A 25,906-nucleotide genomic window follows, 5' to 3' on the forward strand; every position below is an offset into this window, starting at 1 on the left:
ATAATAAATGATATTCGCTTAAATACTGATACAGTCAAATTATCAGTGCTGGTACTACTCGACCTCAGTGCTGCATTTGACACTGTCGATCATAACATACTTCTTGACAGGCTGGAAAACTGGGTGGGGCTTTCTGGGATAGTCCTAAAATGGTTCAGGTCATACTTAGATGGGAGAGGTTATTATGCGAGTATAGGAGACCATAAGTCTGAGTGGACATCCATGACATGCGGAGTCCCTCAAGGCTCAATTCTTGCGCCACTCCTGTTCAACCTGTATATGCTCCCAATGAGCCAAATAATGAGAAAGAACAAAATCTCTTACCACAGCTATGCAGACGACACACATATCTACTTAGCCCTATCGCCTAACGATTACAGCCCCATTGACTCCCTGTGCCAAGGCATTGATGAAGTCAACAGTTGGATGTGCCAAAACTTTCTTTAGCTAAACAAAGACAAAACTGAAGTCATTGCGTTTGGAAACAAAGATGAAGTTCTCAAGGTGAATGCATACCTTCACTCTAGGGGTCAACAACTAAAAATCAAGTCAGGAATCTTGGTGTGACACTAGAGTCAGACCTTAGTTTCAGTAGTCATGTCAAAGCAATAACTAAATCAGCATACTATCATCTGCTTTGTTTCCAGACAGGACTTAGAGAAACTTGTGCATGCTTTCATCACCAGCAGGGTGGATTATTGTAATGGACTCCTCACTGGCCTTCCCAAAAAGACCATAAGACAGTTGCAGCTCATACAGAACGCTGCCGCTAGGATTATGAGCAGAACCAGAAAATATGAACATATCACACCAGGTCTTTACACTGGCTCCCAGTTAGATTTAGGATTGATTTTAAAGTATTATTACTGGTATATAAATCATTCAATGGCATAGGACCTCAATACATTGCAGATATGCTCACTGAATATAAACCCAACAGATCACTCAGATCATTAGGATCATATCAGCTAGAAATACCAAAGGTTCACTCTAAGCATGGCAAGTCCGCTTTTAGCTATTATGCCAGCCACAGCTGGAACCAGCTTCCAGAAGAGATCAGATGTGCTCCTACAGTAGTCACACTCAAATCCAGACTCAAAACACATCTGTTTAACTATGCATTTACTGAATGAGCACTGTGCCGCTGTTCGTCCGACTGTTTGTACTGTACTGTATTTTATTTTATTTTTCTAAACTGTTTTAATTATTCTTATTTCTTTTTATTATTTTAATTTCTTCTATGTAATCTTTCCTTGCCTTGCCTTGCCCTGTGTGTGTGTGTGTGCATTTTGTACATTTTAAAAAGCAGTTTTAACCTGAAAAATCTCAAATGTATTCCCCAAATCGTGCAGCCCTATAGTTTCTCTTGATATCAGTCTGTTCACAGTGTTTTTTTGTTTTTTGTTTTTCAGGGACCAGATGCCCCACTGAGGAGTCCTGCTGACTTCAACATTAACATAAGTCTCCGTACATGAACATGGTAAAGTGAAAAATCAAACACCATGGAAATGACTGGTATGTACTATGTTTCAGGAATGGCACAAAGGTGTGTGACTGGTTAAGTCTCTGTCTTTAGTTCAGTGTGTTAAATAATGTGCTTTTTTTGTCATTTGTTGTGTATCTTTGGATTATGTTGTGTTGTAAATAAATCCAAACAATCAAAAAGCCATTATTTTTTAAATCTCCTCATTCTTTGTGCAAGGTTGCTCAGAATGATAGGGCCTGATAGCACCTGATAGGGCCATTAGGGGAGGGTCTTTGTCTTTCTCAGGTGTGAAAGACATTAATATTCATGATGTGAATATTACACAAAACATGTCTTTCTCACACAAAACATGTCTTGCAAATTTTAAATCAATATATTGTCTTATCTGAATGAGTTGTCAGGATGATTTTCACATAGTTTGAGCAAATATTCTAGGCTAGTTTTTTTTTTTTTTTTTTACAAACCACGCATAAATGTCATCATCTCAAAACTACAAACTTTTACATACATGCTGCTGACATATTATTGTAGCAGAGTTTGTGCTTAATACAGTGTAATCAGACTTTAGCCATGAAAATGTCACAAGTAACAGAAATAAGCACAAATGTCAGAGCATGTCAGAACACCTCCAGGGCCCAGAAAACACCTCAGACCCCAGAGGGGGTTAAGCACGCACAGCGTTTTGAAGGGGATTCCCATTGTGTAAGTTAGCCTTACGCAAGAGACCTCTCGAAAGGGGTACTAACGTAACCTCGGTTCCCTGAGATGAGGGAACGAGTATTGCGTAACCCGCCGTGCTACTGTGCTGTGATCAGGGGATCGCTTCAGTCGATTAAACCTGAAGTTCCTAGGCGAGGAATGTGTGCTAATATAGCCATAAGCCACGCCCATTCTGGCAGGCTTTGACGTGCCAGGGCGCGAAGTGCCCTGTTTGGTTCGCCCCTCTGAGCCGCTTCGCCATAGGTTCGTGCAGTTGCTGCAGCACAGCCAATGACCGCGCTGACGCTCATCTGTGTCTGCTGTGCGGCTGCACTGCGTTTTAAAAATTTGGCTTCAATATTCTTGAGAAAAGGAGTTTTCCCATAGTGTAAGCTAGCCTTACGCAATACCCGTTCCCTCATCTCAGGGAACCAAGGTTACATTAGTAACCGAGACGTTTCAGCTCGCTGATTAACCCTTCCCATCCCCTCCAATGAGACGAATAGGGACTGAACTTCATTGAGTACATTCATTTTGATGATCCCAAACACACCATTCATTTCCTTCACATCAGAAATTGTGTCAGTCAGAACAAATGTACACTTCCCCGGAAGTACTTTTCCCAGACATTCTACATCGGTTAGCAAGCACCCCAAGACAGGGATGTCCAATCCATTGGCGGCAGTAAGCTTAACCCAGCATTTAGAGGAAAACTTCAGCTTTCCCAAAGTGCTGCCTGAAGTGCAACTCAGAGATGGTGGACACCTCTGACCCAGTATCTAAGAGGCACTTGGTCTTGACACCAGTTGTTTTCACCTCCAATGTTAGGCAATCCCTAAAAGCACAGTCCTTCAGTTTTTCAGCAGCCTCAGAAGTCAGCGATTCTGAAAAGGTTTCCGGTTATGATGCCTGAGGAGTAGACGTGTGTGCGGCTCGCTCCCCAAACTTTTCAGTGTTTACTAATTTAAACCTCAACATATTCGTTGGCATCTGACAGCATTTGTTTATTAAATGTTTTGTGACTTCAATCACTTGTGAAATGTCCATAGGAAAGGGCAAACAGGTTGATAAAGACCGAGAAGGCGCATTCTTGTTATAACCAAGTTAGATAACATTACGGCCCACTGTGGCAGATCATATCTTCGCATCGGTAATCTCGAGTCTGGCACCACGGAAATTAGTCAACAGCCTGAGCAAGTCGAAGCTACGTGTTCGAGGCTCCAGAAGGATAATGAGTGGCTCAAGGCTAAAGTCTCAGACATCGAGAGTCTCAGACATCGAGAGCCGCAGCCGTCTCCAAAATATTTGAATTCTGGGCTTACCCGAGTCAATCGAGAGGCTACGTCCGACTACATTTTTTTCCCAGCTCCTGGTGGATGTCCTTGGATCTCAGGTGTTAACCTCGCCACCTGAGCTGGACAGAGCTCATCGTAGCCTCGCACCTAAACCAACGCCTGGGCAGAGACTGCGACCTGTCATTCTGCGATTTCATCGCTTTCAAGTGAAAGATTTGGTCATCCGTGAATCTCGCAAAAAGGGTGAGCTGCTGCATGAAGGACATAAGATCCGTATCTTTGAGGATTACTGCCCTGAGGTTTTGGAACTTGCGTTTTAAAAATTTGGCTTCAATATTCTCGAGAAAAGGAGTTTTCCCATAGCGTAAGCTTTTATAGCCCTAGTATAAAGATGTGATGTTGTCACTGTACAAACGCGGTCTCAAACCTGCCCTTCTCTATCTACTCTGCTAGACTGTGAATCACGCTTCCAAACAGAGAGAAGAAATGGCTGGCTTCTGTTTTGGAAGCCAACAACTTCATCCAGAGCTTGGACTCGTAGTAGGTTAGATGGATTGCATTCTACTATGAACAGTCTTGATTATTTTTTTTTTTTTTCTGTCCTTATTTTTTCTTTCGTAATTTCGGGGACAACCAAGGCTGTTGGAACTATGGACTTGTATCTTGTCTGTTTGCCAAATTTGCCAAGTATATACATATTTTCAGTAATCTGGTCATGATCATAGAATTTACTATCCATGTCTGTGATGAGTAACAAGGCAGCACCTCATGGTGCACTGAAATTCACCTTTTGGAACGTTAAGATTGAATTCTCCGGTGAAGTGGAATAAAGTTCTTAATTATTTGAAACATTTGAATACTAGCATAGCTTTTATTCAGGAAACACACCTCAGGCCTGCAGATCATCTAAGAATTAGAAAGGGATGGGTGGGCCAGCTCTACCATTCCGGTTTTAAGAGAAAGTCTTGAGGGGTTGCTATTCTCATTCATAAATCAGTTCCTTTTTCTGTCTCTGAGGTCATCTCAGACCCCAATGGGCGTTTTATTATTATTAGAGGACAGATCAATGGAGTTTGCTTGATTTTGGCCAATATATATGGTCCTAATTGGGATGAGGCTTCTTTCAAAAAAGTTCTGTTTTCCCTCCCTGATTTGCATTTCAACCTACTAATTCTGGGTGGGGATCTTAACTGCTGTTTAGACCCTTGTCTAGATCGCTCCTCTTCTAGGCCCTGTGCGCAGTCTAAATCCAGCAAGATTATTCAGCTATTTATGGAGCAATATGCAGTTTCTGATTTGTGGTGCTTTTTTAACTCCAACACAAAGTTTTCTTTTTTTCACCCATTCATCGTTCTTTCTCCCACATTGACTATTTTCTGATTGATAATAGATTGCTTCCATTGGCTAGCTCATGTATATATAATACTATTGTTATTTCAGACCATGCTGCTGTTACATTCGACCTGGCTTTACCAGGCCTTTCAATGTCCTCCTTGGCGTTTTAACTCCCTAATGCTCAATGATTCCGATTTTATAGCGGTTATTAACGATCAGATCGACCTTTTTATTTTCACAAATATTACTCCGGACGTTTCAGCTAAGACAATTTCGGAGGCATGTAAGGCTTATTTAAAGGGAGAAATTATTTCATATTCAGCTGACACGAGAAAAGTGATGAATGAAAGGAGAGCTAATCTTTTTAATACTCTGACAGACCTGCAGTCTAACTATGTTAATTTTCCAAGCTCCGATCTCTTTGTTAAGCTTCTCACGGTGAAGACAGAGTTTGATCTACTTGCTACAAATGAGGCAACTGAAGCTCTGCATAAGACTTGTTGCAATTACTATGAATTCGGTGATAAATGGAGTAAATTGCTTGCCCATCAGTTGCGTCAGTCTGCTGCCTCACACCTCATTACTCAAATCTTCACCTCAATTGGGTCTTCAGTTCATCCACTTACTATTAATGACGAGTTCAGAAACTTCTACGCCTCCTTATATACCTTGGAAAACATAGCTGAAGAGGCTCAATTCGATAACTTTTTCAGTTCCCTAAATGTGCCGTGCATTGATCTTGATATCTCCTCAAATTTAGTAGCCCCTCTTACTTTAGATGAAATTAAGACTGCTCTTAATGCAGAATGGTAAATGCCCAGGGCCTGATGGCTTTCCTGCAGACATTCTCTGACAAATTATCACCTCTTTTGCTTAATATGTTCAATGAGTCTTACAGCTCAGGTATCCTCCCTCACTCTTTACGGCATACTATTATTTATCTTATTCTCAAGAAAGATAAAGATCCTTCTCAGTGTAGTAATTATTATCACCTTATCTCCTTACTTTGTTCAGATGTGAAATTTTTAGCTAAAGTCCTAGCGAGGCATCTGGAGACGGTTCTTCCAACCATAATTTCTCCAGACCAAACAGGGTTTATTAAAAACAGGCACTCTTTTCATAATATTAGACGCCCTTTGAATATTCTTTACTCTTCTTCTTTGAATGAATCTCCAGAATTAGTTATTACCATGGATGCTGAGTAGGCATTTGATAGAGTCGAGTGGCACTATCTGTTTTACAAGTCATCTTCATTTATATAGTGCTTTTAACAATGTAGATTGTTCCAAAGTGGCTTTACATTGATAATAGGAAATTAAGGTAACAGAGATTGTTTTGGCTTTATAGCAGCTCTAGAATAAAGTTATTGTCCAGCTAAAGTTAGTTTGATTGATTCAGTTCCGTCGCAACGATCATTAGTTATTAACTTAGGGGCCGCTAACACGACACCATTTTAACAGAAAACTCTTAAGTTCTTTCTGCGCAAACTTCAAAAACGCGAACCAGTGAGAACGCCGATGGCATGCACATGCACATTACGACTATTACAGTCTATACATGAATATCAGTCACGTGACCTCTTACGTCATCCGCTCTTTTTCCAGTTGACTGCCGCCATCTTGAGTACCTACCGAGTACTGTCTATGGTACTGACAAGCATTAACTAGCTAGATTGCTACTATTTACATCTTCGTACGGATACAGTAAATGGCTACGAAAGACAACATTTCGCACCTCTACTGCCATGAAAAGAAATGCTACTTTCAAAAAATAATATCATTATCCCTACGCGATACCTGATGCATACTTCCAGTCTCTGTCCGCTGCTACTGAACTACCAATCCTGGCATTCAATGATATTATATGTTGATCCGACTATTTTAAGCGTGTATTTAAATGGTCCAGGGGCAAAACTTTTGCCGAGTGTGTCAGAGGTTCTGGGTTCTAATACGCACTCATATATATATTTTTTTATTTTTTTTTTATTAAAACCCATTATGTTTATCAGTGGTTGTATATCAGGCAGGGACACGTTTGTGTGCAGTTTTTTTTGTAATTTCACCGGAATGAATAGAGAGTCTCTCCACATTGAAGCGCGCGTCCGAGTGAAGACTGTGCGCGAGCCACAAACAAGCACAGTATCCGCGCCACTGATTGCAGCGGCAACGAGCACTTTGATCACTTGATTTCAGAAACACCACATTTCAGCGCTAGATCGCCTCTTATTTAACAAACAAACAAAATGAATGCTCTGCTAGTTAACTGGAGATGTTTTGTTTATTTGTATTGGTACATTCGTGCCGCGAGATGTTTCAAAAGTGGTGGGGACATATCCACCCGCAAATTACGGCGTAATATTTTGGGGTTTTTTGTTGTTGCACCCCACCGCACAACATATTGAAGGCATAGCTAGCTAGTTCCTTAGCGACTGACGTGAATCAGGTACTCAAGATGGCGGCAGACAAGTTTTAGAAGTAAATGACGTCAGTGAGGAGACGTTGGTGACATCATCTGATATTCATCTATAGGTATGCGCGTTTGAATATATGTGCGCAGGCGTGTAGTCCTTTCTTACAAATCAACCCTCAGCATACTACTTGTCTGGCCTTAAAATTTATAATACAGAATTTATCGCTTCCGCGTAGCCACGCGAACCGGAATTATCCCGACAACGCTTTATCTGTAGAGAGGTAAAGGGAGGGGAGGGAGGCCTTCACAGGGGAGATACTAGTTGACATTTCAGGACTGCGTTGTCGTCGCGTCCAGTTGCAGGTCCTTCATCAGATCTGGATACAGCCTGGATCCAGCGGACTGCAGTAAACCTCGGGATAAACAGAGAGACTAATATTAGCGTAGACGGCATTCTTTTTATGATGTAATGAGTACATCAGGATTTATGGGAAGTGTTCCCGGTTCTGGCTGACCTAATCTAAGCAGCCTAACATTGAATTATAAAAGTCTATAATGTGTTATGTGAATGCTAGGTCAAAGAGATGTGTTTTTAGTCTAGCTTTGAACTGACAGTCTCTGTTTCCCGGAAAATGTTAGGAAGACTGTTCCAAAGTTTTGTTGCTAAATAGGAAAAGGATCTACCGCCAGCAGTTGATTTTGATATTCTAGGTATTATCAACTGGCCGGAATTTTGAGATTGCAATAGACATGAAGGACTATAAATGCGTTAAGAGCTCGCTCAAGTACTGCGGAGCTAAACCATTTAGTGCTTTTAAGTAATCAGCAATATTTTAAAATGTATACAATGTTTAATAGGGTGCCAATGTAGTGTTGACAGAACTGGGCTAATATGGTGATACTTCCTGGTTCTAGTAAGAACTCTAGCTGCTGCGTTTTGGACCAGCTGTAATTTGTTTATTAAGCGTGCAGGGCAACCACCCATAATAGCATTACAATAATCTAGCCTTGATGTCATGAACGCATGGACTAATTGTTCCGCATTTGTCAATGAGAGCATATGACGTAATTTAGATATATTTTTAAGATGGAAAAATGCAGTTTTACAGATACTAGACACGTGACTTTCAAATGAAAGATTGGTATCAAAGAGCACACTCAGGTTCCTAACCGACGACGAAGACTTGACAGAGCAGCCATCAAGTGTTAGACAGTATTCTAGATTATTACGTGAGGAAGTTTTTTGTCCAATAATTAGAATCACTGTTTTTTCTGAATTAAGTAGTAGGAAATTACTAGTCATCCAATTTTTTATATCACCTATGCATTGCGTTAATTTTGTGAATTGGTCAGTTTTGTCAGGGCGTGAAGAAATATAGAGCTGAGTATCATCAGCATAAAAGTGAAAACTAATTCCATGCTTCCTAATGAGTCCTAAAAGCAACGGTCCTAGTACTGAGCCTTGTGGTACGCCATACTGAACTTGTGATCGATGAGACATCTCTTCATTTACTGCTACAAACTGATAACGGTCAGATAAGTATGATTTAAACCATGCTTATGCAATTCCACAAATGCCAACATAATTTTCGAGTCTATTTAAAAGAATGTTGTGGTCAATAGTATCAAATGCAGCACTAAGATCGAGTAACACTAATAGAGAGATACAACCACGATCGGATGATAAGAGCAAATAATTTGTAACTCTAATGAGAGCAGTCTCAGTACTAAGGTACGGTCTAAAGCCTGACTGAAAATCCTCGCAGATATCATTTATTTCTAAAAAGGAACATAGTTGTGAGGATACCGCCTTTTCTAGCATCTTTGACAGAAAAGGTAGATTCGAGATCGGCCTGTAATTGACTAATTCTGTACGATCAAGTTGCGTTGTTTTAACAAGCGGTTTAATCATAGCCAGCTTAAACGTTTTTGGTACGTATCCTAATGACAAAGTTGAATTAATGATATTAAGAAGAGGATCTATGACCTCTGGAAGCATCTCTTTCAGTAGCTTAGTCGGTATAGGGTCTAACATACATGTTGTCGATTTAGATGATTTAACGAGTTTAACGAACTCTTCCTCTTCTATAGCAATGAATGAATCAAATTTTTCCTTAGGGAGACTACAATGCACTGCCTGATGCGATACTGTAGTAGACAGTTGCATAGTAATAATTTTCTCCCTGATGTTATCAATCTTATAAGTGAAGAAGTTCATAAAATCATTACTGCTGTGCTGCTTGGAAACTTCTGGGCTTGAAGCTTTATTTTTCGTTAGTTTAGCCACTGTTTCAAATAAATACCTAGGGTTTTGTTTATTTTCTTCTAATAGGGTTGAAAAATAAGCAGATCTAGCAGCTTTTAAAGCCTCCCTGTATGCAATCGAGCTCTCTTTCCATGAAATGCAAAATACCTCTAATTTTGTTTTCTTCCAGTTGCGCTCCATTTTTCTGGCTGCTCTCTTAAGGGCCCGAGTGTGCTCGTTGTACCACGGCGTTGGACTATTTTCTTTAATCTTCTTTAACCGCAACGGAGCAACTGTGTCTAAAATGGTGGAAAAGAGAGAGTGAAAAATGTCTGTCGCAATATCGAGTTCTTCTAAGCTATCTGAGATGATGAAACTGATCAGGAAGTTTATTAATAAAGCAATCTTTAGTGGTAGAAGTGATAGGTCTAACATATTTGTAAAACGGAGTCGGCTTTGCAGCCTTGGCTAAATTAAGTTTACACAAGACTTCATGTTTCAGTAATCTTGCGGGGTGGACTAATTTAAAGTAATGTAACCGTTTGGTTTTAGCCAGGTTTCTGTCAAACACAGCACATCTAGATTATAGTCTGTAATCATATCATTAACAACAAGTGCTTTTGAAGTAAGGGATCTATTCAGCAACCCAAGCTTTATCATTTGCTCATTTGTATTATATCTGTTTTTTATTTGTTGAACATCAATAAAAAATGTACCCTTAAATGGGTTTGGAAGTTTTTTGTATGTCCTAATTCGGGGAACAGAGTCTCTATATGATGATATCTAGGTGAAAGAGGCTCTATGGCCTCATTTACACTGTCAGTGAAATGTGACCCAATTCCGATTTTTTGCTCATGTGACACAGATCGGATGTGTTCTATGACAGTGTAAACAGGAACAAAACGCATGCATTCGGATATTTTGAGATTGGTTTCAGGCCTCATTCATATGTGGAAATAAATCCGATATGTGCCAATGCGACTGTCATGTAAACAGGCAGATCGGATTTTGAGGCATTAGGCAACATGGTTTAATGTCGAGAGAAACACCGACGCGCATCTGCAAAGGGACAGATGGCCCGACGAAACATTATGTCGTCGTAGGTGAGGAATGTGGACAAACGTTGACAACATATCAAAGGTTGGCTTGCTCATCCTAAAATTTAGGACCCACTGCTCCTCGTTAAAGCCAATATTTAAATAGAATATGCTCCCCGAGTCCCGCCAGTCCTGAGATCTCTCTTGCACACAATAACTGATGCATATGCGCACGCTGCAATGGTGGCACTTTTCGTCCTCCTCCGCCTCAAAATCATGGTGATGTTTGGCGAGCTTTGCTTATATCGCAGAGCTAGCATCAAGCATATTTCGCGTTCGTCCATCTGTGCAAGAGAATTTAACCCTTTAAGCATGCGCGATGTTTCAGATAGTATGACAAGTGTAAACACATGAACCGGATATGGGTCACAGTTGAAAGAACGTGTAAACGGACGGTCAAAAAAAATCGGATAAAGTTAACAAATCAGAATTGGGCATCAAGACCTGCAGTGTAAACGAGGCCTACAGTATGTGATGGGATTTATCTGACCTTGGTGACGTGAAACAGTTAGCAGACGGTCAGTTTAGCCAGTCTATCTGCTTCCTGATCCGTCAGCTTGACTATCTCTCTGCATTTATCACATGTAAATCCTATGCTGACAGAAGGATATGCTAAACATGTTGCATGGTGTGTAAGTAACAAGAGGAGAAGATGACATGACTTATCGTGTTTGTCGACTGATCCTACTCACCTAAGTTGTTTGATGGACTCGTAAAAGGCGAGAGCGCAAAAAAATAAAAAAATAAAAATAAAGAGCACACGGATGGCTAACAGGCAAACAGGCTAGCGAATTACTAGCGTGTTGTGCTAGCAATAATGATTTAGATTGAAGCTAGCGATGTCAGGTTAATGTGTGATGTTGAGTAAGTTATATTTAGCAGTATAAACAACAAGGAATGATAGTAAATAATGATTCAAAACAGAAAGATATACGAAGCTTAGAGACGCAAACCAACGCAACAGCAGCAGAAGCAACGAGGCAGACAGGAGACACACTGAGGAAATTTGGTTTTCCAGACCAATTTATAGCTTGGAATAGGCTCTTATATATGTCTCCCTTGGCCTGTGTACGAAAAACAATGCTCTGAGTATTTCTCCCTTGGTTGCGGGACTAGACAAGGCTGCCCACTTTCCCCCCTGATGTTTGCAATGGTATATTATACATTGCAATTAATATTCCTCAATGTATTATTTTTTACTTCATCATCTTTCATAAATGTGCCATTGGCAATTGCTCTAAGTTCTAGTGCGATGGGTGGCATACAAAGGGGAGGGTTGGCACATAAGCTATCCTTATATGCGGATGATCTTCTGTTATGACCCTAGCACCTCCATTCCCTTTTTTGCTGAATTTGCTAAAAGGTTTTGGCCTAATTTCAGGCTATAAATTAAATCTGAGCAAAAGTGAATTAATGCCCATCAACACGGCTGCCTTGGATTATCCATTAGCATCCCTGCCTTTCAAAAATTCCTCTCAGAGTTTTAGATATTTGGGCATAAATGTGACAAAAAGCTTTTCAGATCTATCTGATCTCAATTTTGTCCCGTTGGTTAATCATCTTGCACAGGATTTTAATCGTTGGTCTCTCCTTCCTATATCCCTGATTGGTAAGGTTAATTGTATTAAGATGATGTGATAGAAATATTTTATGTAATGGGTATTTTCAACATTAAATGTACAGAGAAACGCAGACTAAGGATGCTCATGTCAAAGGCCATATATACTTAACCAAAAAGTGCTTTACACAGTAGAACTAACAGTCATATGACTAGCTCAGATCATTACAAACCAATCACAGTGAAGAAGTCTTGAGTGACATTGATTTTTACTCAATTGTCAAGTCAAGTCAAGTTTATTTGTATAGCGCTTTTCACAATACAGATTGCATCAAAGCAGCTTCACAGTATTAAATTTAAATAATACAACAAAGTTGTATGATATAAATGTACATGTATATCTTTCTATTCAGGAGACTCACTTGGTTGTTGTGACCAGTGATCTCCCAGCCGTGAATAAAACTTCTGTAACGACTGAGACAAGTCAGACACAAGTATTTGTTATAGTTTAACAAATTATATTTAAAACTCACTCTGGGATCTGTGGCCCCATACCCCCAAACAGGGCAAAAAGGTCTTAGTTACCATGACCACGATCAGATAAGTTGGTTTTATGACTGTTAGCAATGTGAACAGGGCCCCTGCCACAAGACCTTCATACATTAGAACAGACTTTCCTGCATTAATTTATCGATGAACTGATTAACATGAAATTAACATGCATCCCAGAACATTTTGTGAACGATTTACTGTCTTGTGTTGTGTCTTTTAATACTATTATCTTTTGATACTATCTTTTGATACTATTATCTCTTTGATACTATGTATTTTATTTTAGAACTAACGGTCAATGTAACCTCACCTATACCATGTTTGGTCTCTATAAATTGGTGCTTTGAAGATCGGAATGATTGTGTACATGATATGCCGATAGCTGCGCAACATATTAGTATTAGGCTACAAGAATCTTTCTTAGTTTCGTCATTAGAAACCAATCCAGCTGCACATGAAAATGAGCACGCTTAGAACAAAGATTCATAAATCAACCACAGAGAAATTTTCCCGCTTGGAAATTCCACCCTTCTCATTGGTCAAGCAAACCCGGGGGGTGGGGCCTTTCTCAGGCTTTATTAGAGACAAATTCACAGTGACCCTTCTCTCTCTTTTTCTGACTCTCTACTGCTGCTTCTTCGGGTTGATGTCTGTGGGGCAGGCTGTGACCACCGCCTGCTATCCTTTCACTCTCCCAAAGGAGTCAGACTGTATTTTCTTCAATCCAACTCAGAAGAAAACTGCAACCTTACCATCACAGAATGGGCAACGATCAACTCTCTTGGCCTTCTCGGTACGTTCAGGGTGTCGTGCTGTCTAAGGGCAAAGGTAAATATTACATTTATTATGGGTTTATGTGAGGATTGTTTAAGTTCACTTAAATTAAAAGTTGTCTTTTTTTAAGCCTAATGTTAAAGAATTGATAGCTTTCAATTACACTGTAATGTTGGATGGCTATAATTAATGTTTTAAATTAGGGGGGTATTACAGTGTATTGGCGGGTATTACATCAAAAGCTGTATTAGTATCAGTGAGACTGGCCTTTATGTTGTCTCTACTACATTTGTATAGGTTTATATTAGTTTAAATATTTTATAATATACAATGGGTACGGAAAGTATTCAGACCCCCTTACATTTTTCACTCTTTGTTATATTGCAGCCATTTGCTAAAATCATTTAAGTTAATTTTTTTTCCTCATTATTGTACAGATGGTACTCACCCAGAATGATAGCCTACTTTTACCGCCGCCATTCCCGCGGCGGTAAATTGCGGGTGTGTATTTGCAGCCTCTTACCGCTAAGAGGCGCTAAACCACAGACTTTGCAAAGTGTCAGTTTATTCTCTCTATGGCCCTGTCCCAAATGGCACACTCCGGACTTGTGGACTTCCTCAGAGTCCACACTTTGGTGACGTCATGTAGTGCAGACCTATAGGGCCCTTGGTGCGAGTCCACGAGGGCGCATTGAGAGGTATTTTTGGGACAGACTCGATCGGCATGCCGGAAATAACGGTCTGGTTGTTGTTGGACAGGAGAAATCACATTTTTGCGCTCCGACGTCTTATCTGCATGTCAACTACACAGCCTAATTTTACAGTTCTATATTTTGATATTGTGCATATCACCTGGGCATTAGACAATAGATACATCATGCTTATTTAAATGATGTATACAGTTGAACATAAAAATACATAATGTTCCATTTGAACTAAGATTACAATTTTAAAACATAATTTAAACATAATTTTTTCAATTTACAGGTTTCAATATTCATACTATGTTTACATATGACTCAGTGAAGCCCTGCCATTCGGTTCTATTTATTTAATGAATCATAATGCGATCATATTATTAAACGCGCTATTATTATGTTTGAGACATCAACCACTGCTCGATGACCATAATGTTTGTATAAACTGTAGGTTACAACTGGTAAAATGTACATTTAGGTCATAAAAACAGTAATATTTTCTTCTCAGCCATGTCAACAATTATCCGTGAGTGAAATCTCCTCCCATCTGTTGTCTGATTGGCCTTTCGCAAGGATTCCTGGGTAGTTAAAGTGCGTGGAGCCTGCTTCTATGCGGGCTTCGTGGAAGACCGCTTCAAGGGTACAAAGGGGGCGCTGCTGAGCACACTTCAGAGCGGTAAAATGCTGAATGGGACGGCCTACGGACTCGTAGACTCAGCGAGCACGCGCAATTCAAGTCCACGAGACCGAAAGTCCACATGAAGTGCGCCATTTGGGACAGGGCCTATTGCGTAATCTGCCGCCGCGCCGCGGCTCATTGAGAGCGATTGAAAGCTGGTAGCAATTCAATTCAAATGAAACATTGAACGAATTCATAATCACAATACTGAAATTAAATTGAATAAATTGAATAATGAAAAAAATTCAGCATAAAACATTGCAATAGAAAAATATTAGGCCACATCAATGAGGCTTTGTAAGAGCAGACATTAATTTAACAGTATTCAGGCGATAGCTCTGTGGTCAACGCAATAACATGAGACTCGCGGGGCTTAATGCGGAGATCGAATCTCAGTGTAGCCGATAGTGTTTGTTTTTCCGTTCTTGATGCTTAAATATGTATCTGTTTATTAAAGGCAAGCATCTTGTTTAATTATCAATTGTACATTACAACATAAATTTGCTACATTCCAGTTTAGCCGATGCAAAGACGACGTAAGGAAGACTGTCAGCCACCAGAAAATGAAGATGATCGTCTTTAATCTGCTAAATTATTATTATTTTTTTTTTTGTGAATCATTCACGAAATTGAGATGACTGACAGTGATACCCGGCCATAGCAACAGAAGACATTTTTCAAAACATTTTCGTAAAAGAAAAAGAAAATAAATTAAGTTTAAAAACCCATCGCACAAAGGTATAAATAAAGTGTCGGGACAGTTTATTTATTTAAAACAGGGTTGCATTGATAGAGTTTATTCCCTTCGCGATGCAAAATAAGAAACACTGAATCTTATTCTTGCAACATTTTAAATTTCTATTGTCAAATAAATTGCAGCTAAGTTAAAAATTAAAACGGTACAAAACGAAAATAGTTCAAAGCAACATAAATTAAGAACAGGCGTTTTTCTTTGCCTCTCTCTCGCGCTGGATCTTTTTTTAGTAAGTCTGTTATCTCCCTCACTGCGCGCTCCGGGTCTCTCTCGAAATTAAACATTTCAGGGTAAAACACACCATACAGCTGATAATACTGTATATGTCGCAGTGTGTCATCCACACAAATCACGAAAGAAAAAACTGTAACTGTAAAACTGTAAAGTCTTTGTTGCTTCAAAGATACAGCATGCCTTGCTGAATTCACCTTACAATAAAACGAGGTTGATCGCGAATTAAAGAGCTCTCTGTATCCGCTAAATTGAAATTGTGTGTGGAACACCTTTATACAATCAATAAAACTACAATATTTATAGTTTAATAAGATATAGGGCCTACATATGGACTTTTGGAGATTTTGAGATTAATCCTTAAAAGAATTTTGCCTTTGCCTGCTGGCTGAATCAGGCTGGCTATCCGACACTCTCCATATGAAAGACGGAACATTAACACCTCTTGTCCTGCACCCCCACGATAAAGCCACTACCCAGCAAGCAATAGCCGTCATTTCAACGTCTAGGTTAAATATAGACCCGATATAGTCCGGCTATGTGTAACCCACTTTTAGCCCAAATAACATTTAGGCTGGATAAATGTATTTTTTTCCAAAATAACTTGTGAGATGTATGATATTCCATCATGTAAGCAAAGTCAACTGTGATTACAAGTTGTTTGGTTTGCTTTATTTTACATGTTATATGTGTAGGCTGTGCGTAGCCACGATTTAGCTCGTAGGCCTATTCAAACCCGGCTATTGTAGCCCACTTTTAGTCAAAATTGATTAAATGTAGTTTTTTGCCAGGCAGTGCATGAAATGGTTGATATTCCATCATGTTCACATTGGTAATGATATCTACAAGGTTCAATGTGTCATTTCACTACATGGTCGATCTGTAGTCACGATTTAGCTCCGAATTGGACGGGCTATATGCAGTCTGATTTAGCCCACCTGGCGAAATCAAGGCAATCTGGTCTACGTACGGCTTGGCTATAGCCCTGATTCAGGCCAGCGATATAGTATAAGAATATTAGTCTTAAAAATGTTTTCGCTCACACAGCTTAATGTTTGCTGTCACACATAAACATAACATTCATACACAATCTATCATTTCAAATTAAATCAAATGCAATTGCATTTCTCAACCGCTAGATGGCACAAGCGAAACGCTACTGAGACATGACTACTGGGACTACTTTAGCCAGATCTTGCTATAAACATTTCCGCCATTTTCAGTTTTATTTTACGCGAGGCAGCTGTCGGAGAGCAACGGGCGAGCGACACTCTGAAAACCTGCAAATTTCTACTTTGATCTTGTAAGTATGCGTGTTATTTTTGTTATGTTCATTATTTAAATTAGTTAGTTGTTATAATGTGTAGAAACCGTGACATTTTAACATTACCATTGCAGAGTACTATTTTTCTCCAACAAGTTAACGTGTTATTGCAACTGTGTGCCCTTAATCTAAAATGTATCTAAATTCAAGGTGGTAAGCATGAAACTATGAAACTTATCATTACTATTTTTTATTATTATTAAAGATACCAATATATTTTTGTTTTTAGATTAGAGTAAGAAATAATAGTTTTTGATTTAATGCAAATTTTCAAAGTACTTTACATAAAACTTAACAGCAACATGCAAAGAAATTATATATATATAAAAAAAAAATCCTTTCCAATTAATAAAAGGTAGTGGCAAACAGTAAAGTCTTTCAACTTGATTTGAAATAATTAAAAGATGCAGCATACATTCAGTTTTCAGTGAATTTGTTTCAGATATATGGTGCATAAAAACTGAATGCTGCTTCTCCATGTTTTGTTTTGACTTTGGGGATATTAAAGTAGCTGGCTACTGTCCCAGATGACCTGAGAGGTCTGCTCTGGATGGTTCATAATGCATCAGAAGATTAGAAATTTACTTTGGCCTTAAAACGTTAATTAATTTAATAACCAGCTGTAGTATTTTGACATGAATTCTTTGACAGACAGATAGCCAGTGTAAAAACCTCAGAACTGGAGTGATGTAATCCACTTTATTTGATTTAAAGACACTGTTTATTGCAAATTATCCAGCAATCAGTCAACAAAGTACAGCAATTGAATTTACAGAACACTTGTCAATGACTACCATTACATGTCTTGTTACCAACATTCTTCAAAATATATATATTTTGTGTGTGTGTTCAACAGAAGTGTCTGTCAGTCATCATATATATATATATATATATATATATATATATATATATATATATATATGTATATATATGTGTGTGTGTGTATATATATATATGTGTGTGTATATATAATTAGTGCATCACCATTATGCAGGCGAACATTTTCAATTATTGACATTAATAATATTGATATAAATTGTCTATATTGATATATAAATTATATTGTCTCAATCTATATTCCGTAACTCTATATTGGCCAGCTCTAGTGTGCATCCAAGCAAAAGTGAATGACTGTAATTAGTTAAAAATGATTGTCAACAATGCTTTTCTTGAGCAATAATTAGGGGTTCAAGCATGAAATGCTGAAACCCTATTGTAATTGTAAGGATTCGTAAAACGCATCGTGCAGGACAAACCGTAAGGCCTAGAGACGTGAAACCTGGCCAGATGGTAGGCCTCAATTTGGGGACAACCTATCAGAGTATGACCCCAATTGGCCCATAGGTGGCGCTACAGCAACCAAAAGTACTAAATCGCTCATAACTCTTAGACCGTTTGTCCCAGGATCAAGTGTCTTACATCGTTGGAATCCTTGGCTCAAGGCGGACAAAATGGCTATCTCCGATTTGGATGTAGGCAGGGAAAATTTTCTGCTATGTCGGATTTTGTCCAAAACCTACTTTTGCGAACTAGTCCCTGGTTTTTGGCCCGATCGGAACCAAACCAGTCTAGGACAATTCTCTGGACTCTCTAGATCAATAATTATCGAAAAAAAGTTGAACTTTTGCATTTGGGTGGCTGTAACAGGGTCATTTAGAAAAGGGGCGTGGCAAAATACACTAAAAAGCCTATAAATCCCAAATGAAAACTCAGAACTTCACAAAAATTGATGAGCATATGTGTCAGAACATGGTGAGGAAGCATGCAGAGTTTCATGGAGATCGGACCATAGGTGGCGCTATAACTGGCAAAAAGCCTTCATTCTTATTAGGGGTTCAAGCATGAAATGCTGAAACCCTATTGTAATTGTAAGGATTCGTAAAACGCATCGTGCAGGACAAACCGTAAGGCCTAGAGACGTGAAACCTGGCCAGATGGTAGGCCTCAATTTGGGGACAACCTATCAGAGTATGACCCCAATTGGCCCATAGGTGGCGCTACAGCAACCAAAAGTACTAAATCGCCCATAACTCTTAGACCGTTTGTCCCAGGATCAAGTGTCTTATATCGTTGGAATCCTTGGCTCAAGGCGGACAAAATGGCTATCTCTGATTTGCTCGCCCTTCAGGCGCCAATTTCGAGTAAATTGCATTTTTTTGAAAAACCTATTTTTGCGAACTTCTCCTAGGTTTTTGGCCCGATCGGAACCAAACCACTGCAGGAATATTCTCTGGAGTCTGACAATCAATAATCATCCAAACAATTCAAAATTTCAATTAACGGTCGATAAGGGGAACCAAAATATTTGATGGCACCAGGGCCACTTTTACTAAAATGGTTATAAATTGTGAACGGAAAGATATTTTTTTGCTAAACTTGGGGTACATCTTCCTGAGCTCAATCTGAGATCACTTGAAAAAAATCGCAACAATTGGCCACTTGGTGGCACTATAAAATGGTTATAACTTGTGAACGGAAAGAGATATTTTCGCAAAACTTGGGACACATGTTCATGAGCTCATTCTGAGGTCATGTGAAAAAAAATCATGACAATTGTCCACTTGGTGGCACTATAAAATGGTTATAACTTGTGAGCGGAAAGAGATATTTTCGCTAAACTTGGGTCACATGTTCATAAGCTCAATCTGAGTTGACATGAAAAAAATCGTGCCAATTGGCCAATTGTTGGTGCTATAACAGTGAAAAAAATCATGAAAATAGCTATAAGCGCACCCAACTGTTAGTCGACTGAAAATTGGCACGCAGTGTCTTTGTCCAGGGTGCCATGATAGTCTATGAAAACATTGGTGTCTCTCAAAAAACTCAGTATACGTCATTGACACAATGCCAGTGTTTTTTCACAGGAGTGACCTCCTAAGACTCCTGAATCCTTGCCGAGTCCAACAATACCAAACATGCCAGGTTTCGGCTTATGGTTTTTGTAAGTGTCATTTAGAGCTTTAAAAAATTGTGTTTATCTTCAAAGCCGTTAGTCCGATCGAGACAACAACAAAAAAACAAAGGAAATTTGAAAACATAGGTAAATAGCTAAACAATAACGCCAAAATGTTAAAATTATGATAGGAACTGACAAAAAAATGAATTAAATCCAATCAATTTCACCCATGGATAATTTTGATGCTCTCACATGTTTGAAACGAACAATGATGGATTGTGATGAAATTTGTTTTGAATTGGGACTGGCGAATCCCCGTCCATACTGTCAATGACCATTCACAAAGACCCGCCCACTTTAGTTACTGTTGCTATGTCTGACAAGCGACGCCACTCTCACACCACACCAAGTTCTCACGCAGTGAAAAATACATTGCGGATCAGAGAGGAGACTGCGCGCTGACAGACAAGTACTTTTGATATGAAACAAATGGCGCTTTTCCACTACACAGTGTAACACAGTGTACTTTTTTCCACTGTGTAAAAGTTGTACCTGTACCTGCTTCCAGGTACTTTTTTTCGTACCACCTCCGGCGAGGTTCTAAGCGAGCTGGGGCGAGCTGAGGCGATACTAAAATGTGACGTGAAAACACGGCAGACTGCTGACTGGTCAGAGAGAATCGTCACTATTCACTGCGTCATCATTGCACGCGCCAGACGGAGTATCCTGAATAAAAAACAGCAAAAACAAAAACATCCAAAAACAGCATACACTCGATTTCCTCCTTTGTCCTGTGTGTGTGGCAGCGGATGTATCTCGCGTAGAAGATTAAGTCACAGCAGTTTCCTGCGGCGTCGCTATGACGACCAGGTACTATTGTGGAGGTACTATCTGCAATGTAAAAAAAGGAGCGAAACGGAGCGAAAAGCGAGCCGAGCCGAGTTGAGTCGAGTCGAGTTGAGTTGAGCTGGTACTGGTAATGGAAAAGCGGCAAAAGTCTCACCTTTCAAATGTAGTCACTTTTTAGAGACATTTAAACAATAAATACTGTTTTGTGACTCTTTAATGTGTCTGACAGATCGCTGTAGACTCGAGGCTCAGTTAAAGCTGCTCGTGAACCAATCATCTCTTCCTTCTAGTTAATTTATAGCATTAAAATAAACATGAATGAACATAAAAGGAATGTTGTTTTAAAGTGCTAAGACGTCAGTACACTTTGTTTTTCAAATTTAAATCCTCCAATGTTAATCTACTAACTCTCCTGACTGCTTTGTGGGACAAAATGGCGGATTATGATTAGTCAGATCACCTGTCAATCAAACTCCCTGCAAATGGTCAATTGAGAATGCCCGTGCGCACAATCCTGATCTAATCGACAACTTTGCAGTTGCACATAGGAAAGCCCGGAAAATCCCGCTATAATGTATACGTACAAGGGCCCGCCTTGATAATCCTACGTAAGGGCCCGGTGTTGGCTTGTTACGCCACTTAATATCATTGTCTAAACTCCTTATCACAATAACATATTTACAACAAATTTGACACATATATATGGCCACACTTTGAGGACTACTAATAAAAGTGGTGGAGATCAGGCAAGACTGTAAGAAGACTCTGCAAAAAGGTGCTATAACTGTCAAAAAGCTTTGAAAACCATATATTTCCTATGTTAAATGGCCTGTATTGGCTGTAAATGGTCTTTTTCATCATATATGTCAGTGGTTAAATGCTTGCTAAATAAAACTTAATAACTTTTGATGCTTTTGTTCTTAAAGGCCTTAAAGGCCTTAACTGCTTGAACCCCGATAAATGCTGCTTGCAGCTTTAATTTTGTTTGTTATTTTTGGTATCAAATTTGTTTTTGTGTGTGTGTGTTTGTGTGTGTGTTTTTATCGCACTGCTCCCCGTGGAATAGGCGTGTCGCTCACCAACGTCGTAGATTTGCCGCGGTGGCTGGCGCGGCGGTAGGCATTCTGGTTGGTTACCATCTGTACACACAGCACCCCATATTGACAGAAAAACACAGAATTGTTGACATTTTTGCACATTTATTAAAAAAGAAAAACTGAAATATCACATGGTCCTAAGTATTCAGACCCTTTGCTCAGTATTTAGTAGAAGCACCCTTTTGATCTAATACAGCCATGAGTCTTTTTGGGAAAGACTGGATATATATATATCCATGGTTAGTCATGGGTCGTGTATGGCATTAAAAATGAAAAACAATGGCATTAAAAAGCCTTAAAGGGTTAGTTCACCCAAAAATGAAAATTCTGTCAGTAATTACTCACCCTCATGTTGTTCCAACCCCGTAAGACCTTTGTTCATCTTCAGAACACAAATTAAGATATTTTTGATTAAATCTGAGAGCTGGATCACTCCTCCATAGGCTTCTAAGGCATTATAACTTGCTGGCCCAAAAATGTATTAAAGACATCGTTAATATAGTCCAGGTGACTACAGTGGCTCAATCTTAAATTTATAAAGCGACGAGAATACTTTTTGTGCGCAAAAACAAACACAAATAACGACTTTATTCCACTATTCATTTCCTTCTCTCTGGGCCTCGAGTTTTTTCACGTAGTATAACTGCAGCGCTTCTGTGTTGTACGTCACACGCATCACACACATCACCAGCGTCGGCCAATAGTGAGCCTACGTGTGACGTACAACACAGAAGCGCTGCCCAGTTATAAATATCTTAATTTGTGTTCCGAAGATGAACAAAGGTCTTACGGGGTTGGAACAACATGAGGGTGAGTAATTACTGACAGAATTTTCATTTTTGGGTGAACTAACCCTTTAAATTTAAATTGAAGATACCTGCAGAAACCCTGAGAAAAGGAAATCAATTCCACCATTAAGAGATGGCTATATCTGGCCCCGGATAGGGATGGTGGCAGAAGAGAAAAGATGAAGAGAAAAGAATGTCAGGAGAGTACAACAGGTTAACGGACTTGCGACGTGTGTGCACAGTGCCTCTTGTTCATGAACGGAATCAGATGTTGAAGAGTTGTGTGCACAGTCGCTCTTGGTCATGAACTGAAACATATATGTTCAAGAACTGTGTGAAACATGGCATTGACATTCAAGCATTGTTTTTTGTTTGTTTGTTTGTTTGTTAATTGTTTTGTTTAAATGTGAAACAATAAAAATTTGTTAAGAATACTGTTGTTTTTCAGACATTTTTCAGCTGGGCCAAGGGTGTGTATAAAGTGGCTAGATTTAGTTGAGGCTGGTTTAGGTTTAGTTGAGGCTGACATGTAGAATAAATTGTTTGGTCCTACAAAGGACCAGAATAGGGCCAGCTATAGTCATACATTTGGCTGAGATATGGCTATGCCATGGGCCATATGTGGCCCGAGTTCTGGCAACAAGACCTGGTCCAGTCATGTACCGTAATTCATTGCTGTATTTGGGCCAAGTGAAAGTGGGTTGTGTGGCCCATCACTGGGCCAAACCAATTTTAGTATGTGGGCACCCGTAGATACAAACTATGAACTTGCCAACATCTTAGTTTGTAAAGAAAAAAAGAAAAAACGTACCACATGTTTTACATGAGTGGATTAGTCATCACAATGAGCTCTTGATAAAGCATCCGCTACTACAGTACATTGTCCACTCCTTTTTTATACCTTATATCAAGAACAAACTCTTGCAGAATTAGTGACCACCTCATTAATCTCTAGTTTGAGTTTGCCAACCAATCATCGAAGAGATGTAAATTGTAGGGGTGTGACGAGACGCTTACTCCACGAGACGAGACACGAGATTTTTACACAATTTTTAAGAAATCCTCAACGATGAAATATATGAATGGAAAATAGTATTTTATTCAACTGAAAATCACAAAATGCAAAACAATTTAGGTGCATTTTGAAATCAACTTGTAATGAATGTTATTTTACTTCTATTTTAATTAATTCTATGCAGTAAAGGACATGCAAACCCTGCAAAATGTTTTGCTATAAACTCTACCGTCTGGCTTCTCCCCTGTACGATTTCACATGAGAAATCTAACTCCTTTCCACAAATCGAACATAAAAAATAAAACAGTATAAATAAAATAAATATAAATAACTGAAATAACACTTTAAATGCAAACAGTAAGTGTATCCATAATCAAAGTACTGCTCTCTCAAAACTACAAGTTCAAACAGAAAAAAAAAATGTTCTTCAAGAATGAAAAAGAGATAAATGAACTACACAGAACAGCCTAAGATTATGGTCATGTTCTTTTTCAAGAATATAAGCATGTCGACGATTTCTGGCAGCAGTTGAGACCTTTGACCAGGGCTGCACGATATGAGGAAAAGCTGCGATGTGCGATAACATTGTTTTATATTGCGATGTCGATATGACTTGTGAAATGTGAATGTTAGCTATACTGTTCCCATGTCTTAGTGCTTTAATAGGTTATTTGCGTGATAGGTCAAATGTTTATTACCTGCCTGGTTCAGATTACATTTTAGCACGATTTTGGCACGATCCGTTTCGTGGAGATTCGGACAACGGGCGTCGGGACGCAAGATTCGATCGTTTCATTTCGTATAGTGTGTCATAGTGGGCGATAACCTACGCGTCTGCGATGCTTCAGGACATCACGACAGAAAGACTAGCATGTTTAATTTTAACGGTCCTCCACGACGGGTTGAGTGCGAGCGAGCGAGAGTGAGTGAGAGTGCGAGCAACAGTGTGCGTGCGCGCGCGCGCGACTGAGTGAGTGAGGGAGCGAGTGTGTGTGTGTGCGCGGAGTGTGTGTGTGATTGGCCCGGCACACAAATGATTTAAAAGTGGCAGGGGCATCTTCAATACTAATTTCACCCTCACGCTCCATCACTAGTGGTAGTGAGAGCGGAGGAAGCAGCGAAGTAGCTTCTGCCAGTAAAAGGTGCCTTCCACGACTTTGTGACCTCCTCAAAAAACAGATGCATGTAACTCCACCAGATCCTAACCGAACTAGTGCATTGATATAAAATTGAATAACTACACTACGCCTAAGAAACGATAGAAGGATTAAATTAATGATTGATGGTTAGGTCTTATAAAGTGCATATTGCTAGAAACTTCGGATTTCATCATTTCACTCTCTTAAAACTCATTATTTTCTCACTTTCTTTCTTCCTGCAACTCTTGTATGTGTGGTTATGTGTTAGATATTAGTTTTATCTGTTAGAATAATCAATAAAGTCTTGTTTGTATTTAAAGAGAAGTGTCTTGTGTTACGCTGCAGACGATTCATTTGTTCGGCCATAAATTAAGTGACACTTTCAAAATTCCTTATAAAATTAATAAATAATTCCCTTTCAGCTAAATTGGCCTTTTCCCCTTACAGATGCCAAGAGTGCATCCCTGCTGGACCTTGGCACAGTACATTAACATCACTCAGTGGTTGGATGGGTCTTCTTTTACAGTGGCAGAAGAGGCCGCCATCCCTTCCAAGTCTTCCTCATTGCTACTGGTTCAGCCCAGCACCAAGCATTTTTCGTCACCCAGCGCAAAGCCTGTCGTTGCCCAGCACCAAGTCTATGTCATTGACGATGCTCCCACCCAGCCTCCACCTTGGATGTTCATCGCTGCTCGGCTCGGCATTGTTCTCCTTCACCATCTTTGTCGCGTGGTCTCATCTCTGCCTTGGTCTCCATCTCCATCGGCTCAGTCTGTTCTTCCCATTGGTTTCATCTTTTGTACAGTCAGTCATGTTATTTCATTGCTTTGAATAAATAATTAAATGTGGTACATTCATATTTTGCTTATTGCGCCCTCTTGTGGCGAATTTAGTTTTTCAGCCATTTTGACAGCCCTAGTGTGTTTTCCGGTTTTTATGTATAGTGTTCCTATATACATACAGTACATACATACAAACAAACATAT

At 39.4% G+C, this 25,906-nt stretch overlaps 1 long non-coding RNA gene across 1 annotated transcript; it reads left to right on the forward strand.

Moving 5' to 3' along the window:
- Window positions 1-832: 832 nt before the first annotated feature.
- Window positions 833-11,320, forward strand: LOC309495669. The gene is made up of 2 exons (XR_014204776.1): window positions 833-2,188; window positions 2,632-11,320. It is a non-coding gene; the product is annotated as an uncharacterized lncRNA (long non-coding RNA).
- Window positions 11,321-25,906: the final 14,586 nt, after the last annotated feature.

This window comes from Leuciscus leuciscus (genome assembly GCF_965113295.1).
Source record: "Leuciscus leuciscus genome assembly, chromosome: 3".
NCBI classification, from domain to species: domain Eukaryota; kingdom Metazoa; phylum Chordata; class Actinopteri; order Cypriniformes; family Leuciscidae; genus Leuciscus; species Leuciscus leuciscus.